At 44.7% G+C, this 19,635-nt stretch overlaps 1 pseudogene; it reads left to right on the plus strand.

Moving 5' to 3' along the window:
- The window catches only part of LOC123756214 (sodium-coupled monocarboxylate transporter 1-like), a 191,207-nt pseudogene extending 172,181 nt beyond the window's left edge, over positions 1-19,026 (plus strand).
- The last annotated feature ends 609 nt before the right edge of the window (positions 19,027-19,635 follow it).

Here is a 19,635-nt window from a genome sequence, read left to right on the forward strand (position 1 = left end):
ATAGAGTCCAATAGGCTCAGGAACCTGTACACCTGTTGATTGACGGTTGAGAGGCGGGACCAAAGAGCCAGAGCTCAACCCCCGCAAGCACAACTAGGTGAGTACAACTAGGTGAGTACACACACACACACACACACACACACACACACACACACACACACACACACACACACACACACACACAGGGCCTGGTAGCCTGGTGGATAGCGCGCAGGACTCGTAATTCTGAGGCGCAGGTTCAATTCCCGCACCAGACAGAAACAAATGGGCAAAGTTTCTTTCACCCTGAATGCCCTTGTTACCTAGCAGCAAATAGGTACCTGGGAGTTAGTCAGCTGTCACGGGCTGCTTCCTGGGGAGGGTAGGCTTGTGGAAAAAAAGTAGTTAGTAAACATTTGATTGACAGTTGAGAGGCGGGCCGAAAGAGCAAAGCTCAAACCCCCGCAAACACAACTAGGTGAATACTAGGTTTATACACACACACACAGGACAGGGACACACAATTCCAGTGTCCCTAACATGCATTCCATAAAAGATCATGGAGAAGATTGTGTGAAAAATGCTAGTGGAACATCTTGAGCGGAAGAACTTTGTAACATAACATCAGCATTTCAGAGATTCAGGTTCAGAGTTCAGAGATGGGTTCAGAGATGGCAAATCATGCCTAACAGGTTTAATTGAGTTCTATGACCAAGCTACAAAAATCAGGCAAGAGAGAGAGGGATGGGCGTAATGCATATTTCTGGACTGCCGGAAAGCATTTAACACAGTACCAGATAAGAGACTAGCGCACAAACTGAAGATGCAGGCAGGAGTGAAAGGGAAGGTACTCCACTGGATAAGGGATCACCTAAGCAACAGGACACAGCGAGCCACCGTGAGGGGTGAGGTCTCGGAGTGGCGGTGAGTAACCAGTGGAGTCAACAAGTATCAGTCCTTGGACCTATACTGTTACTGATATACGTAAATGATCTCCCAGAATTGACTCGTTCCTCTCGATGAAGCTGATAACGCAAAAATTATGAGAAGGATCAAGACAGAGGAGGATATTATGAGGCTACAAGATGATCTAGACAAACTAAAGTAATTGTCCGACAAATGTCTACTAAAGTTCAACCCAAGTAAATGTAAGGTAATTAAACTTGGAAGAGGAACTAGGAGGCCAGTCACTGGATACCAATTGGGAGATGAAGTCCTTCACGAAACGGACAGAGAGAAAGATCAAGGAGTTCATATCACGCCAAACCTGTCTCCAGAAGCCCACATCAAAAGAATAACATCAGCAGCCTATGCGAGACTGGCTAACATCAGAACTGTTTTCAGAAACCTGTGTAAGGAATTCTTCAGAAAGTTGTACACCACATATGTAAGGTCAATCCTGGAGTATGCAGTCCCAGCATGGAGCCCGTATCTAGTCAAGCACAAGACGAAGCTGGAAAAAGTCCAGAGTTATGCCACTAGGCTAGTCCCAGAACTAAGAGGCATGAGTTATGAGGACAGACTACGTGAACTGCACCTCACCTCGCTGGAAGACAGAAGAGCGAGAGGAGACATGATCACCACATACAAAATTCTCCATGGGAATTGACAGGGTGGACAAGGATGAATTATTTAACACGGGCGGCACACGCACAAGGCGACACAGGTGGAAGCTGAGCACAAAAATGAGCTACAGAGACATTAGAAAGATCTTTTTCAGTGCCAGAATAGTTAATAGATGGAATGTACTAGGAAGTGATGTGGTGGAGGCTGACTCCATACACAGTAATAAATGTAAATATGACAGAGCCCAGTAGGCTCACGAATCTGTACATCAGTTGATCGACGGTTGAGAGAAGGTATCAAGGAGCCAAAGCTCAATCCCTGCAAATACAACTAGGTGAGTACAACTAGGTGACTACACACACACACACACACACACACACACACACACACACACACACACACACACACACACACACACACACACAACCATACCTTGTTTCCGGGTAAACAAGGATAAACTATTCAACACTGGTGGGACGCGAACAAGGGGACACAGGTGGAAACTGAGTACCCACATGAGCCACAGAGACGTTAGAAGGAACTTTTTCAGTGTCAGAGTAGTTAACGGATGGAATGCACTAGGCAGTGATGTGGTGGAGGCTGACTCCAAACACAGTTTTAAATGTAGATATGATAGAGCCCAGTAGGCTCAGGAATCTGTACACCAGTTGATTGACAGTTGAGAGGCGGGACCAAAGAGCCAAAGCTTAACCCCCGCAAGCACAAATAGGTGAGTACAAATAGGTGAGTACACCCACACACACACACACACACACACACACACACACCAAAGGACCAAAGAGCCAGAGCTCAACCCCCGCAAGCACAATTAGGTGAGTACAATACATGAGTACACACACACACACACACACACACACACACACATCTGTAATATAATCTGTATATTACAGATGTGTTACTAATCTGTAATAGTAACACATCTGGAGAGAAGAGACTTCGTGACAACCCATCAACATGGGTTCAGGGAGGGTAAATCTTGCCTTACAGGATTGATAGAATTCTACGATCAGGTGACAAAGATTAAACAAGAAAGAGAAGGATGGGCGGACTGCATTTTTTTGGACTGTCGGAAAGCCTTTGACACAGTACCCCATAAAAGGTTGATGCATACGCTAGAGAAACAGGCAGGAGTAACTGGTAGGGCGCTCCAGTGGATAAAGGAGTACCTAAACAATAGGAAGCAGAGAGTTACAGTGAGGGGTGAGACCTCAGACTGGCGTGAAGTCACCAGTGGAGTCCCACAGGGCTCTGTACTTGGACCTATCCTGTTTCTGATATACGTAAATGATCTCCCAGAGGGTATAGACTCATTCCTCTCAATGTTTGCTGACGACGCCAAAATTATGAGAAGGATTAAGACAGAGGAGGACAGCTTGAGGCTTCAAGAAGACCTGGACAAGCTGCAGGAATGGTCGAACAAATGGCTGTTAGAGTTTAATCCAAGCAAATGTAATGTAATGAAGATAATGGTAGGAAGCAGGAGACCAGATACAAGGTATCACTTGGGAGATGAAATACTTCAAGAGTCCGAGAGAGAGAAAGACCTGGGGGTTGATATCACGCCAGACCTGTCCCCTGATGCTCATATCAAGAGGATAACAGCAGCAGCATATGCCAGGTTGGCTAACATAAGAACGGCCTTTAGAAACTTGTGTAAGGAATCTTTCAGAACATTATATACCACATATGTCAGACCAATCCTGGAGTATGCGGCACCAGCATGGAGTCCATATTTAGTCAAGCATAAGACTAAAATGGAAAAGCTTCAAAGGTTTGCCACCAGACTAGTACCCGAGCTGAGAGGTATGAGCTACGAGGAGAGACTACGGGAATTGAACCTCACTTCGTTGGAAGACAGAAGAGTTAGGGGGGACATGATCACCACATTCAAGATCCTCAAGGGAATTGACAGGGTTGATAAAGACAGGCTGTTTAACACAAGGGGCACACGCACTAGGGGACACAGGTGGAAACTGAGTGCCCAAATGAGCCACAGAGATATTAGAAAGAACTTTTTTAGTGTCAGAGTGGTTGACAAATGGAATGCATTAGGAAGTGATGTGGTGGAGGCTGACTCCATACACAGTTTCAAGTGTAGATATGATAGAGCCCAATAGGCTCAGGAACCTGTACACCTGTTGATTGACAGTTGAGAGGCGGGACCAAAGAGCCAAAGCTCATCCCCCGCAGGCACAACTAGGTGAGTACAATTAGGTGAGTACACACACACACACACACACACACACACACACACACACACACACACACACACACACACACACACACACACACACACACACACACACACACATACACACACACGCACACACACACACACACTGCGCCGGTGGCTGAGTGGACAGCGCTCTGGGCACGTAATCCTGTGTTCCGGGGTTCGATTCCCGGCGCTGGCGAGAAACAATGGGAAAAGAGTCTTTCACTCTGATGCCCCTGTTACCTAGCAGTAAATAGGTACATGGGAGTTGAACAGCTATTATGAGCCTCTTTCCTGAGGGGGAGGGGAATTTAGTTAGTTGTTAGTAACTGTTGATTGATTGACAGTTGAGAGGTGGGCCGAAAGAGCAGCGCTCAACCCCCGCAAGCACAACTAGGTGAATACACACACTGATAAGTGTGTTTGATGAGTGATCACTGTGTACTGATGTTTGAGTACCTGGTCGAAGTAGGGTTAAGGTACTCAAGGAAGGGCCCAGAAAACAAAAGGCCGACATTCCAGAATGGAAATTATGAAGAGATAAGGAAATTCCTAACAGATATCGCTTGGGAAACAGAGCTCAGACGAAAGACGGCCCAAGATATGATGAACTACATCATGTAGAAGTGTAAGGAGGAAGCAGACAAGTTCGTATCAGTCCAAATGAAAAACATGAAATGCAGACAAGAAACCCATGATTTAATCAGAGATGTAAGCTAGCAAAGCAACTAAGTATAAGGCCGTGGTGAAACTAAAGAAATAACACTAGACACTAGAGAACAGAGAAAGATACCAGAGCCCAAGGAATGATAACGTCAAGATGAGAAGAGAGACAGAAGAACAAAATGAAAATGATATAGTGAGTATGACAAAGACTCAGCCTAAATTGCTGCACAGCCAAATCTGGAGATAAACAACAGTGAAGAGCAGGTAATGAAATTCAAGGAGGTCTTCACAGTTGAGCAAGGAAAGTCCCACAGATAAGAGAGGGAATATCTAACCAGACACAACTAGAGGAGTTCGTGATTACCAATGTGAAGGTGAGGAAGCATCTGCTAGATTTAGATATGATAAAAGCTATAGGCCCGGATAAAATCTCACCATAGATACTAAAGGAAGGAGCACAAGCTCTGTGCCCGCCGCTATCCATGAAATACAACAAATCACTGGTAACCAGTGAACTGCCAAAAACTTGGAAGTCGGCCAATGTAGTCCCAATATACAGGAGGGGTGATAGACAGGAGGCACTGAACTACAGGCCAGTGTTCCTAACTTGCATTCCATGCCAGATGATAGAGAAGATTTTCTGAAAAAAAACTAGTGGAACATCTGCAGCAAAATAACTTTGTAACACAACATTAGCTTGGGTACAGGGATGGCAAATCATGCCTCACATGATTAATTGAATTCTATGACCAGGCCACATAAATCAGGCAAGATTGAGAGGGCTAGGCAGACTGCATATTCTTGGATTGAAAGAAAGCCTTTGACACAGTACCACATAAGAGAGTAGTGTACAAGCTGGAGATGCAGGCGTGAGTGAAATGGAAGGTACTCCACTAGATAAGGAAGTATCTAAGCAACAGACGACAGCGAGTCACTGTAATGGGCGAGGTCTCGGAGTGGCGAGGCGTCACCAGTGGAGTCCAACAGGGATCAGTCCCTGGACCTATACTGTTTCTGATATATATAAATGATCTCTCAGAGGGTATAGACTCGATCCTCTCAATGTTTGCTGATGATGCCAAAAATTATGACGCGGATTAAGACAGAGGAAAATTGTATGAGGCGGATTAAGTCAGAGGAAAATAATATGAGGTTACAAGATGACATAGACAAACTGAAGGAATGGTCCTACAAAAGGCTGCTAAAGTTCAACCCAAGTAAATGTAAGGTGATGGAACTAGGCGGAGGAAATAGGAGGCCAGACACTGGATACCAAATGGGAGAGGAAGCCCTTCACGAAACGGACAGAGAGAAAGATCAAGGAGTTGATATCACATCAAACCTATCTCCTGAAGCCCACATCAACAGAATAACATCGGCAGCGTATGCGAGAGTGGGTTAACATCAGAACTACCTTCAGAAACCTGTGTAAGGAATCCTTCAGAACCTTGTATACCACATATGTAAGACCAATCATGGAGTATGCAGTCCCAGCATTAAGCTGGGACTGCATTAAGTCCCTTGTGAAGCAAAAGACGAAGCTGGAAAAAGTTCAGAGGTATGCTACTAGGCTAGTACCAGAACTAAGAGGCATGAGTTATAAAGGAAGGCTGAGTGAACTGCTACTCACGTCGCTGGAAGACAGAAGAGCTCGGAGAAACATGATCACCACATAAAATTCTCAGGAGAATTGACAGGGTAGTCAAGGATAGACCATTAACATGGGTGGTACACGCACAAAGGGACACAGGTGGAAACTGAGTACCCAAATGAGCCACTGAGACATTAGAAAGAACTTTTTCAGTGTCAGAGTAGTTAGTAAATGGAATGCTCTAGGAAGTGATGTGGTGGAGGCTGACTCCATGAACTGTTACAAATGTAGATATAATAGAGCTCGAAATGCTCAGGAATCTGAATACCAGTAGTTTGACGGTTGAGAGGCGGGACTAAAGAGCCAAAGCTCAACCACCGCAAGCTCAATTAGGTGAGAACAACTATGTAAATACACACACACACACACACACACACTCACACAGCAGTCAGGCGCAAGCGGTCGCGTGGGAGGGTCGTGGGCTTTTGCGTTTCGCAAAAATCCTAATTTAATCGGGCTTCTTAGGTTTACAGTGACAGATCACGGATCTAGGATATCACACAGTGTATAAGTGCACATAGAAAAAATACAGAGAAACAAGTAGAACTTTTGTGTTAAACACAATAATCACCAGCTCCGGGCCATGTGGGGAGCGTACGGCCATGAAACCTGTGATTACAAATTTGTATCGAGGTATACTTGGACTACAGTGAACAGGGTTACAGTAAATTAGTGAACGGTAACACAACAGGTTAAAGGAAGCATATCGAAACAACCACCAGCACCAATCCACTGGCACTTAGTGGACAGCGTGGACTCCACGCCACGTGGAGAGACCACGGATTCACAACGGACCTCGACATAAGGACATCATTATATACTCACTTGGTTGTGTGAGCGGGACGGTTTTGGCCGGTGAGAACTGCCTGCTTCTGTCAGTTAACTGATGTACAGTGAGGTAAATTATAATAAAAATCTTGTTCAGTTTATCATATATATATTAAAATCTCAAAGTGGCTTATTCTGGGTAGAAGTGTGACATATAAGGGGCACTCGTGACATGCACACACCCAAGCAAACACATACACAAGCAAACACATACACAAGCAAACACACACACAAGCAAACACATACACAAGCAAACACACACACAAGCAAACACACACACAGTAAAGGTTTGGAGTAAATAAAAATACGAAACGCTTTTACTTATGTGTAACATTACGCCAGTCACAGAATAACCCCCCCCCCCCCTTCTTTTTCACCCTATCTTTCCCGAAACAGTCCCCGCCTCCTCTGCCTGCATTAAAACCATGCAGTCTGCCCACCCCTTTCTTTCTTGTCTGATTCTTGTTGCCTGGTCGTAGAATTCAATTAATCCTGTGAGGCATGACTGGCCATCCCTAAAACCATGTTGGTGTTGTGTCACAAAGTTCCTTCACTCAGGTGTTCCACTAGCTTTTCTCGCAAAATTTTCTACAATAACTTGTCTGGTATGCAAGTTAGGGACACTGGCCTGTAGTTCAGTGCCTCCTGTCTATCCCCCTTCTTGTATATCGGGACTACGTTTGCCGTCTTCCAAATTTGTGTACTCACCTATTTGTGCTTGCGGGGGTTGAGCTTTGGCCCCGCCTCTCAACTGTCAATCAACTGGTGTACAGATTCCTGAGCCTACTGGGCTCTATCATATCTACATTTGAAACTGTGTATGGAGTCAGCCTCCACCACATCACTGCCTAATGCATTCCATCCGTTAACTACTCTGACACTGAAAAAGTTCCTTCTAACGTCTCTGTGGCTCATGTGGGTACTCAGTTTCCACCTGAGTCCCCTTGTTCGCGTCCCACTATTGTTGAATAGTTTATCCTTGTTTACCTGGTCGATTCCTCAGATGATTTTGTAGGTTGTGATCATGTCTCCCCTTACTCTTCTGTCTTCCAGTGTCGTAAGGTGCATTTCCCGCAGCCTTTCCTCGTAACTCATGCCTCATAGTTCTGGGACTAATCTAGTGGCATACCTTTGGACTTTTTCCAGCTTCGTCTTGTGCTTGACAAGATACGGGCTCCATGCTGGGGCCGCATACTCCAGGATTGGTCTTACATATGTGGTGTACAAGATTCTGAATGATTCCTTACACAGGTTCCTGAACGCTGTTCCGATGTTAGCCAGCCTCGCATATGCCGCAGACGTTATTCTTTTTATGTGTGCTTCAGGAGACAGGTTTGGTGTGATATCAACTCCTAGATCTTTCTCTCTGACCGTTTCATTAAGTACTTCATCTCCTATTCTGTATCCTGTGTCTGGCCTCCTGTTTCCACTGCCTAGTTTCATTACTTTGCATTTACTCGGGTTGAACTTCAACAGCCATATTTTGGACCATTCACTCAGTCTGTCTAGGTCATCTTGTAGCCTCCTACTATCGTCCTCAGTTTCAATCCTCCTCAAAATTTTTGCATCATCGGCAAACATTGAGAGAAACGATTCTATACCCTCTGGAAGATCATTTACATATACCAGAAACAGTATAGGTCCAAGGACTGACCCCTGCGGGACTCCACTCGTAACGTCTCGCCAATCTGAGACCTCACCCTTCACACTGACTCGTTGTCTCCTGTTGCTTAGGTACTCCTGTATCCAACGGAGTACCTTCCCTTTCACTCCAGCCTGCATCTCCAGCTTTTTCACTAGCCTCTTGTGTGGCACTGTATCAAAGGCTTTCTGACAATCCAATAATATGCAGTCTGCCCACCCTTCTCTTTCTTGCCTTATTTTTGATGCCTGGTCGTAGAATTCAAGTAACCCTCTGAGGCAGGACCTGCCATCCCTGAATCCATGTTGGTGCTGTGTTACAAAGTTCTTTCGCTCCAGGTGCTCCACTAGCTTTCTTCGCACAATCTTCTCCATCAGCCTGCATGGTATGCAGGTTAGGGACACTGGCCTGTAATTCAGTGGCTCCTGTCTATCCTCTTTCTTGTATATCGGGACTACGTTAGCTGCTTTCCAAATTTCTGGCAGTTCCCCTGTTGCCAGAGATTTGTTATACACTATGGAGAGTGGTAAGCACAGTTCTTCTGCTCCTTCCTTTAGTATCCAAGGGGAGATTCCATCTGGGTCTATAGCCTTTGTCAGATGGAATCTCCCCTTGGATACTAAAGGAAGGAGCAAAAGAACTGTGCCTACCACTCTCCATAGTGTATAACAAATCACTGGCAACAGGGGAACTGCCAGATATTTGGAAAGCAGCTAACGTAGTCCCTATATACAAGAAGGGGGATAGACAGGAGGCACTGAACTACAGACCAGTTTCCCAAACTTGCACACCGTGCAAGCTGATGGAGAAAATTGTGCGAAGAAAGCTTGTGGAGCATCTTTCTGCGAAGGACCTTTGTAACACAGCATCAACATGGGTTCAGGGATGGCAGGTCCTGCCTCACAGTAAGAAGAGAGTCTAACTGTGAGGCAGTAAGCCTCACTTGAGGCTCACTGCCTCAAGTGACATGTAGGGAAGGGGGGAGGGCTTGGGGGACGGGGGGGGGGGGAAAGGAGGGCTGAGGTGGGTGAGGAAGAGGGGAGGGTTTAGGGGAGTGGTGGAGAGGGGAAGACTTAGGTGGGGTGGGGGCTTAGGGGAGCGGGGGAGAACGGAGGGCTTGGGGTGGGAGAGACGAGAGTGCATGTGGGAGAAGGGAGGGCTTGGGGGATGGGGAGAAGGGAGGTCCTGGGGAGAGGGGTGAGTGGGGGGGAAGGGAGGTGAGTGGGAGGAGGAGGGTGGGGGGGGGGGAGTGTGTGTGTGTGTGTGTGTGTGTGTGTGTGTGTGTGTGTGTGTGTGTGTGTGTGTGTGTGTGTACCCACCTATTTGTACTCACCTATTTGTGCTTGCAGGATCGAGCATTGACTCTTGGATCCCGCCTTTCTAGCTATCGGTTGTTTACAGCAATGACTCCTGTCCCATTTCCCTATCATACCTAGTTTTAAAAGTATGAATAGTATTTGCTTCCACAACCTGTTCCCAAGTGCATTCCATTTTTCTACTACTCTCACGCTAAAAGAAAACTTCCTAACATCTCTGTGACTCATCTGAGTTTCCAGTTTCCACCCATGTCCCCTCGTTCTGTTATTATTACGTGTGAACATTTCATCTATTTCCACTTTGTCAATTCCCCTGAGTATTTTATATGTCCCTATCATATCTCCTCTCTCCCTTCTTTTCTCTAGTGTCGTAAGGTTCAGTTCCTTCAGCCGCTCTTCATATCCCATCCCTCGTAACTCTGGGACAAGCCTCGTCGCAAACCTCTGAACCTTCTCCAGTTTCTTTATGTGTTTCTTCAGGTGGGGGCTCCATGATGGCGCGGCATACTCTAAGACGGGTCTCACGTAGGCAGTGTAAAGCGCCCTAAAAGCCTCCTCATTTAGGTTTCTGAATGAAGTTCTAATTTTCGCCAGTGTAGAGTACGCTGCTGCCGTTATCCTATTTATATGTGCCTCAGGAGTTAGATTAGGTGTCACATCCACTCCCAGGTCTCTTTCTCGAATCGTTACAGGTAGGCTGTTCCCCTTCATTGTGTACTGTCCCTTTGGTCTCCTGTCACCTGATCCCATTTCCATAACTTTACATTTACTGGTGTTAAACTCCAGTAGCCATTTCCCTGACCATCTCTGCAGCCTGTTTAAGTCCTCTTGGAGGATCCTACAATCCTCGTCTGTCACAACTCTTCTCATTAATTTTGCGTCATCCGCAAACATTGACATGTATGATTCCACTCCTGTAAACATATCATTTACGTAAATTAGAAAGAGGATTGGTCCCAGCACCGATCCTTGAGGTACTCCACTTGTTACTGTTCGCCAGTCCGACTTTTCGCCCCTTACCATTACCCTCTGGCTCCTTCCTGTTAGGTAGTTCTTCACCCATACTAGGGCCTTTCCGCTTACTCCTGCCTGCCTCTCAAGTTTGTATAGCAGTCTCATGTGCGGTACCGTATCAAAGGCCTTTTGGCAGTCAAGAAATATGCAGTCTGCCCAGCCTTCTCTGTCCTGCGTTATCCTTGTTACTTTATTATAGAATTCTAAAAGGTTTGTTAGGCATGATTGTCCTGTCCAGAACCCATGTTGGTGCTTGTTTACAAACCCAATGCTCTCCAGGTGCTCAACAAGTCTTAGCCTAATTATTCTTTCAAGTATTTTGCAGGGGATGCTTGTCAGTGATACGGGTCTGTAGTTAAGTGCCTCCTCCCTATCACCTTTTTTGAAAATCGGTACGACATTTGCCTCCTTCCAGCAACTGGGCAATTCTCCCGACATAAGTGACTCATTAAAGATCATTGCCAGAGGCACGCTGAGAGCCTGCGCTGCCTCTTTAGGTATCCACGATGATACTTTGTCTGGTCCAACAGCTTTATTTGCATCCAGTGTTGTCAACTGTTTCGTTACATCCTCTGCTGTCACCTCTATATCTGATAGTCTTTCATCTTGGGTAATCTCTTCTAACAATGGGAGCTGCTGAGGCTCGGTTGTGAACACTCCATGGAATTTTGCATTCAGTACCTCGCAGATTTCCTTGTCGCTTTCTGTATATGCCCCTTCTGTTTTCCTCAGTCTTGTCACTTGGTCATTTACCGACATCTTCCTTCTTATATGGCTATGTAGTAATTTTGGTTGCTTTTTCGCTTTGACTGCAATATCATTCTCATAATTTCTTTCCGACACTCGTCTTATGTTAATGTAATCATTCCTAGCTCTGTTACATCTAATCCTGTTGTCCTCTGTCCTTTGTCTTCTGTACTTCCTCCACTCCCTCCTGCTTCTCACCTTTGCTTCCTGACACTGTCTATTAAACCATGGGTTATTATATTCCCTCCTGCTTTTTTCCTTTATTGTTGGAATAAATCTCTCTTCAGCCTCCTTGCATTTCAATATGACTTGGTTCATCATACCTTGCACTGTTTTTCCTCTAAGTTCTTCCTCCCACTGCACTTCTCCCAGGTAGTCCCTCATCCTTCTGTAGTCCCCTTTTCTGTAATCAAGTCTCCTTTCCCGGACCTCTTGTCCTTTGGTCACAATTTTAAGCTCCATCATGTAGTCAAAGACTAGGACTCAATGGTCACTAGCTCCTAGTGGTATTACATTTTCCAACTGCTCGTGTGTGTGTTTGTGCTCGTGTGTGTGCTCGTGTGTGTGTGTGTGTGTGTGTGTGTGTGTGTGTGTGTGTGTGTGTGTGTGTGTGTGTGTGTGTGTGTGTGTGTGTGTGTGTGTGTGTGTGTGTGTGTGTGTGTGTGTGTATTTGGTGTAATTTGCTCTTTTTAATGTCTTCATTCTCATCAATATGTGTAATACTTTGTTCTAAGGAAAACCAAACAATGTATTTTGTAATGAATTTCCATTATTTCAAACATTGTTACCAGATTGACAATCTAACATTAATACCTCAAACAATAATATTACTTACAGATTAATTATGGAATATTAATTCAGTGCAGAATATTAAGTACCTTTAAACAATGTGATATCTAAGAAATATCTTGTACTATATCCAGGATTGAGTTCAAGACTATCTACGACGTATCCTACTGCTACTTGGGGATGATAGGAATTATCCTGACCGCAGTTGTAGCGAGCCTCGTCTCCTGCTGTACCGGTGAGTCTCGCTGCTTGTGCTTCGTTGGTTTTTGTCGGGATATTCCTGGGGCGACCATGAGACTAGCTTGCCTGCTCTGTATTACTCATTTTAGTCTTACTTAAGACGGAGGGTTTTGGTAAGGGCGTGCCCGTCTGTGCGTGTGCGTGCGCACTCCAGTTTTTTCAATTTGGAAATAAAAAAGAAGCAGAAATAGCGTTTTTCGAAGGATATAGTGCAGATACACATGAAAAAAGTGACCGATGTGAGAGAATATAAAGGCAGGCGGGTAGAACCATGTGAGGTCACCAACCCACCAACCGAGGTTCTACAGTGTGGGGGAAAACCAGCCCTTTACGCTTAATACCACAACACTACGCCCACTACAAAAGCTATCACCAACAGTGGTGACTCCAAGGTCCTCACAAACACCACCAAGCACGAGTCATAACTAAAAATGTCTATAGTAAAGATTTGCTCAGAATGTCACAAGAATGTAGATTATCAACGGTTTTCAATGACGACTGAGTTCCGCAGCCATACACAGAAAATGCGGCAACATGACTTGGTCATGTTGGTGCATGACCAGGCCAACATGGTTATGACCAACGTAAAGAAAATTGGACTGAGTATACTGTATACTTCTGTATACTGGGTTTGAGAAAAGGATTATATTATCTTCCTTAAGATGAGTGCAATTTTGGAGAAAAAAACACTCCTGCAAAAAACAGAGAAGCCCTCCTAAATGCCACCACCCTCTCAAACAATCAGTCTTCATCTACAAGCGTTAAGTAGTATTTACAGTTTTAAGTTTTAAGTCATTTATGTGTCACATTGCTCTGTGTATTGAGTCCGACCATACCGAAATTATTGATGGACACCGACAGGGCTGAAAATGGATGATTGTGTTGCATTCGCAAACCAACTCGCTCGAAAATATGCTCTTCAGTTAAAATTACGTGACCGGACGATACCGTGGATCACCAGACAAGTTGAGAGCGAACCAGCGTTGCTCCCAGTTCCAAAAGAAAGAATGACTCCAGTTTCAACAGGAAGAACTACTCAGTTAAGACCCATTGAGAAGAGATCGACAAACCCTGCAATTACCCAGACAAAATCCTCGCTACCACTATTCAGAGTACAACAGACAAAGGGTAAAGCCTCTTTTAACACAGCAGTAGACCTTGATAAAATGTATCCTCAGCTCAAGATCACAGCAAAGTAAAACCTCAGAAGTGAATATATCCTGAGGGCCCAAAGATGAAACAGCTCTAAATATTCTTATGAGTCACCGGGAATGTGACAAGCTCAAGCCAGAGGACAAAATAAGGAAAATCATTGTCCTCCACTTTTCCCTGCACATGGCACTAACTCATGTAGAAAAGCTAAATTATGTTATGTCACCAGAAAGACACCAGATAAAATCAATGAAGCAGGAAACCCGACAAGTCCTAGTCACTGTTAAAGGACCAATTTCAGAGAAGCTTGATATTGGCATTTGGAGCATGTTTACTTACACTCGACTTAAGCTCCCAGAGCCCGTCAGCTGCTTCAGATGTCAGAGATTTGGACATCAAAAGGAGAGCTGCAAACTCCCAGTGAGGTGTGGAGTCTGAAGCCAGCTTCACAACGCCAAAATATGGCTAGATAAACACAAGGCTAAGCAGGTAGTGCAAACGAAGTGCCCAAATTGCCCCAAGGCAATTTGGAGCAATGCCTGGAACCTGAGATGCACTGAAAGACTTAAAAGGATCCAAACGAATATCATAGCAGCAAATCAGAATTATCAACCCATATATATACCAGCTCCCTTGCCCACAAAAACAGCGTGCAGCTTTCCAAGACTAAACCAGGTGGAGGAGGCAAATGCCCCATGTCATCATGAAGTATGAGAAAGTCCCCGTCCAGGACAGAGGGAGAGCTGGGTGCCAGCAGAAAATAGACCAATGTAGTCGCTCGCTTATTGCATCCAGTAAGAACACTCACGGCAATGGAGGCATGAGTGTCCGGGTTTCTACTGATAAGGGCCAAAACGTAAGCAGGCCCCTAACCAGCAAAGCAATAAGTAATACTTCCACATACTTAAAAATCCTCTGGCCAATTCTTAAAGCCAAGGTAGCTGAATTGGTCCAAACCTTGCTAGCAAAACACGGTATCACACAATTCATAGAGACTCAAAAGTAGATTGAGGACAACCTTAAAAAATCCAACCAACTATATCATCACCTTCAAAGACGCAGGGCAGAAAAACCTCGACTAACCTACACAAAGAAACAGGTAATAAAGTCCAGTTGTTCAGAAAGCGACCTTGATGAGTCATTCTCAAATATTATCAAGGTACAAAGTGCACCAAGATCTTCAACTCCAATTTCAACTTTCATGGCGAGTTCATCTGACTTTCCCTCCATGGCTGTCACGGTAATATCAACAAGTTCCAACAACAATGAGGACTAAAGATTCTGCAATGGAATTCACAACCAAAATGTATAGACTTTCTGCTACTACAAGAGAGCTTGCTTCGAGACGGATTAGAACCTAAAATACCAGGTTATCGTGGCTTCTTCCTTCTATGAGTCACTGGTCAATACAGGGAATGAACTATGTGAAAAATGACCTAATCTCTAAGCCCGCAATCAGTCCACCTGATTGTGGACCGGGGACAGAGGTTATGGGAGTATTCATTGAACTAAGACAAGACAAACTTGAAATGTTTAATGATTACAGGTTTCCACTTGCAGCAATGGAACTTTAAGTGTTATTTGGACATCCCACCAACTCAAACACAATAATTGGTGGGGATTTCAACGTTCATAATCGCTTGGCACTGTGCTCGAATGCAACAAATGAGGCCGAAACTCACACAGCACATCTACTAGACCAGCTACCAGAAATGCATATCCTAAACAAGAATGATCCCACCCTCATCCAAGGAAGCATACTAGACTTTACCTTAATTCCAGTCTCCTTCAAAGATGCAGCAACCTGGTCAGTTGAGCCAACACTCACAAGATGGAGCACTATGGGGTCCAAATTGATCTTAAGTTGGAACTACCCACCCATCCTCCACCTCCACCAAAAGCCTGGAACTTCACTTTAGCAAAATGGGATCGCTTTCAAAACTTCATCTTAGAGTGGCATAGAAACTATGTTGTTCCCAAAGACATTAATCAGGCAGAACAAGATCTTGTCAAAGCAGATCAACGTGCAGGCAACTACTCAATTTCACTGAAAAAAACAAGTCGTCATTGGTACTATTGTGAACGTGCCAAAGAATTCAATCACAGACTCCACTGCACAAGGAAGCTATATAAAATTTAGACAAGCGATTGCAACTGAAAAAGCCTCCACACACTGTGAAGTCGAGAAATATGTACACAAAGAGACCAGGATAATCAAAGAACAAAAGTTTTTTTTTCTACCACAGGCGTGGTGTTCACAGCTCAATGAACACACCTTTCTTGGAAAGATGTGGCAGCAAATCCACAGGGCCAGACGAAATTAAACACCAAAAGCCCCACGCCCTAAAAATCCTCAAGAAGGTGCTGAAGTATTGACAATCAAATTTGCAGAAAGAGCAGCCAGTAATCAGTTTCCAACAGATGTACTAGCAGTGCCGAAAGGATTAGAGGAAGAAAGGTAACACAGAAACCTAACTGCATGTGCAGAAGCCTCTGACACTAATACCCCTTTCACACTGGATGAGCTCAGCCGGACTAAGAAAAATTCCAAAGATACATCCCCTGGAGACTACAAAATAACTTATAAAATGATTAGGAATCTCGGCCCAGAAGGAGATACTGCATACCCAAGGTTAATTAATTTAGCCTGGATTTCTCAAACTAGACCTACAGCTTGGAATACGGCAGACATAGTGTCGATCACAAAACCCAAAGATCCAGCTAATCCAAGGCCCATCTCATTCCAAAACTGTGCAGCCAAGACGTCTGACAGAATGGCAATCAGAACTTCAGTGGCAAATGCCTAAACTGCACCAGGACATGAATGTCTATAGAAAATGGGTTGGCACAGTGGAATGTATTACCACTCTGTTAGCCCACTTGAATGACAGATCAGGAATGCTGATATTCCTGGACCTCGAGAAAACCTTTGAACTGGTTAGCACCCCAGATATTCTCTGCTGCCTCGTCGAAAAAGAGGTCAAAAGCAACCTGCTCTCCTGGGCCAAAAACCGTCACATAAACAGAGAGGCATGAGTGAAACTTCATGGCTCAGTCTTCGAATACAGAAGACAAGAAAATGGTACACCGCAAGTAGGCATTCTCAGCCCCTATTCTTCTACTGTTTAATGGAAAGAATAATGAGGTTGGAACTCCTACTACACTGCAAGCTGCTAGACTACGCGGACGAATTTGCCTCATCTTAAAAGGATGGGATGTGATGTGACTCGCACCCAAATGCTTAGACTGCATCAGTGAAGAGGTAACGCAGGTTCATACCAAGAAAAAATACATGGCCATAAAAATATTGAAGCACATCAAGCAGCTCAAATTACAGGATCAGCAATTTGGTGGACACTTATCAGCATCTAGGAATAATCCTTGACTCACAGATAAATTTTAATGCTGAGACAATTACTTGAGAGAGAGAACTGCGGCCAGGACGGCAATAGTTATTTTATTTATTTTGTTATTTGACGGCAATTTTTATTTTATTTATTTATTTATATATACAGGAGTTCTTACATTCTTGGCAGCTGCTAATACGCATAGCGTTTCAGACAAGTTCGTAATCCTAATATTCCCCAGAATACGACCTGCAAAATCGTTTAACAACCAGGTACCTATTTTTCTGTCGGGTAAACAGGCTACAGTTAAGGATATGCGCCCAGTAAATCTTCCCCGGCCAGGATACGAACCCAGGCCAAAGCGCTCGCGAAATGCCATGCAAATGTCTTACTACTTCGCCACAGGGCAATCCTCAGGTCGCTAACCTCCCTCTCTGGAGGAGCTAATTTGCAAGTGTTTCACACATACTATGTACAGACAGCCGGATCAGTGATCGACTAAGCAGCACCTTCACTCACAAGCCAATCACAGCAACTGTGTAAAAAGCTTGAAAAGCACAAAACAATGCTATGAGAGCTGCTCTGGGAGCCCCTTGTGGACCAGACTGGAAAATCTAACACTGAAAGCGGGCTTGCTCTCTCTTCAAGAGAGACTAACTCAAAGAACAGGTACGGTTATCAGTATCATAATTGTTTCCCACTGATCTAATCCCAGTACGGCAGGCCTTGGTGCTTTGACTTGACCAAAACCACGCAAACTCTTGGGCTGACAGAGTGGGAGAAGTCCTAAACAGACTACAATTAAAACGCATGATTCGTGATATAGGAGGTGATCATCCACACCCCAAACTACACTTGTTCCCCACCGTGGGAGAAGCCTACCTTCAAAATAGTAATAGAAAGTTTTCAATGAAAAAGGCTGCCTATCCAACAATCCTAAGGCGCATCGTAGAAACGCAAATGACCAGCATTGCAGTAGTAAGAAGCCATCCACATCTTCACAGACGGATCAGTGGACACAGAATATGAGAATGTTGGTGCTGCTCTTTGTATAGGCAGCGAACAGGCATATTGGAGACGGGCAGGGCCAGTATCATCAACCCAAACTGAGCTATTTGCCATACAACAGGCATTCACATATGTGATTGCACAAAACACTCAAAATGCAATCTTACACACAGACTCAAAACCTGCTCTTTAAATATTAGGAAAAAAAAACAGTGGGAAGACAACGCGGAAATATTCACCACAATTTTGTATCTAGGAACAATAACTAGAAGACATGGATTCAACATAACCCAAAACTGGATCCAACAATCCTATGTTGGAATCCCATTAAATAGGAAAGCTGATGTAACCGCTAATTTAGCACCTCATAATCCAGTGATCCACAAAAGAATCCAACTCAGTCTAAAACATAAAAAATCACCATCACCAAAAACTTTGCAAACCTCAAGAAAGCCCATTTACAATAATAAGTAGCAGAAGGTTCGCCTTCTGATATATATCTTTAGGCCACCAAGTATGACAGGAAACCTAATATCCAGAAAGCAATCTACAGCGAAATAGCAGTTCGGTTATATAGACCACGTCTAGGTTACAGATGCTACTCGGAAGTTAGTGAACCCAGAGAGTGGGAAAACATCTTCTGCAAAACAATCACAGAAAAGCCATTACTTCACTATCTCCTGGAAAGTGAAGCAACCAATGACCTTAGAAGAGCCTTAAGAGTCCCTGAATCTTGCAGTAACCTGCCTGAAACCATCATCACTGCCACTCTTCCGGACAAAAAAGGTTTCCATCGGCTGGATACCCTCAAAAATACAGTCAAGCAGTATCCTTTCCCGCGATAGCAGCCATGTAGTTAGGGCTGACTATTTAAATGCGAGCTCAGCACAAAATATATGCTTTCACCCACAAAGACCACATTCAATCCAAACATCTACCACTTATGGACTACTCATGCCCGTTCCACCTCTTGGGTGGCATAATCTTCATCAATCCAATAATCGCCTGCTCAGAAACTTCAAAAGGTTTCAGGGTGGGTCCATGACACCAGCCAGAGTTGTGGGCCGTAATGCCGGAGTCGTTGGCCTCAATGCCAGAGTCGTCGGTCTCAATGCCAGAGTAGTCGACCTCAATGCCAGAGTCGCCGGCCTCAAGGCCAGAGTCGGCAGCCTCAACGCCAGAGTCGTCGGCCTCAATCCCAGACTCGTCGGCCTCAATATCAAGGTCGTCGGGCTAAATGCCAGAGTTGTCACCCTCAATGCCAGAGTCGTTGACCTCAATGCCAGAGTCGTTGACCTCAATGCCAGAGTCGTCAGGCTTAACGACAGAGTTGTCGGGCTCAGCGGCAGGGTCAACCCAAGAGAAACAAACAAAACAAGAACCCCAGACCTGTCGATACTTCAAATGAGATATATGTATATATGGCATATCGGGAAGAACGAAGGAACATGCAT

This window comes from Procambarus clarkii, chromosome 36, assembly GCF_040958095.1.
Source record: "Procambarus clarkii isolate CNS0578487 chromosome 36, FALCON_Pclarkii_2.0, whole genome shotgun sequence".
NCBI classification, from domain to species: domain Eukaryota; kingdom Metazoa; phylum Arthropoda; class Malacostraca; order Decapoda; family Cambaridae; genus Procambarus; species Procambarus clarkii.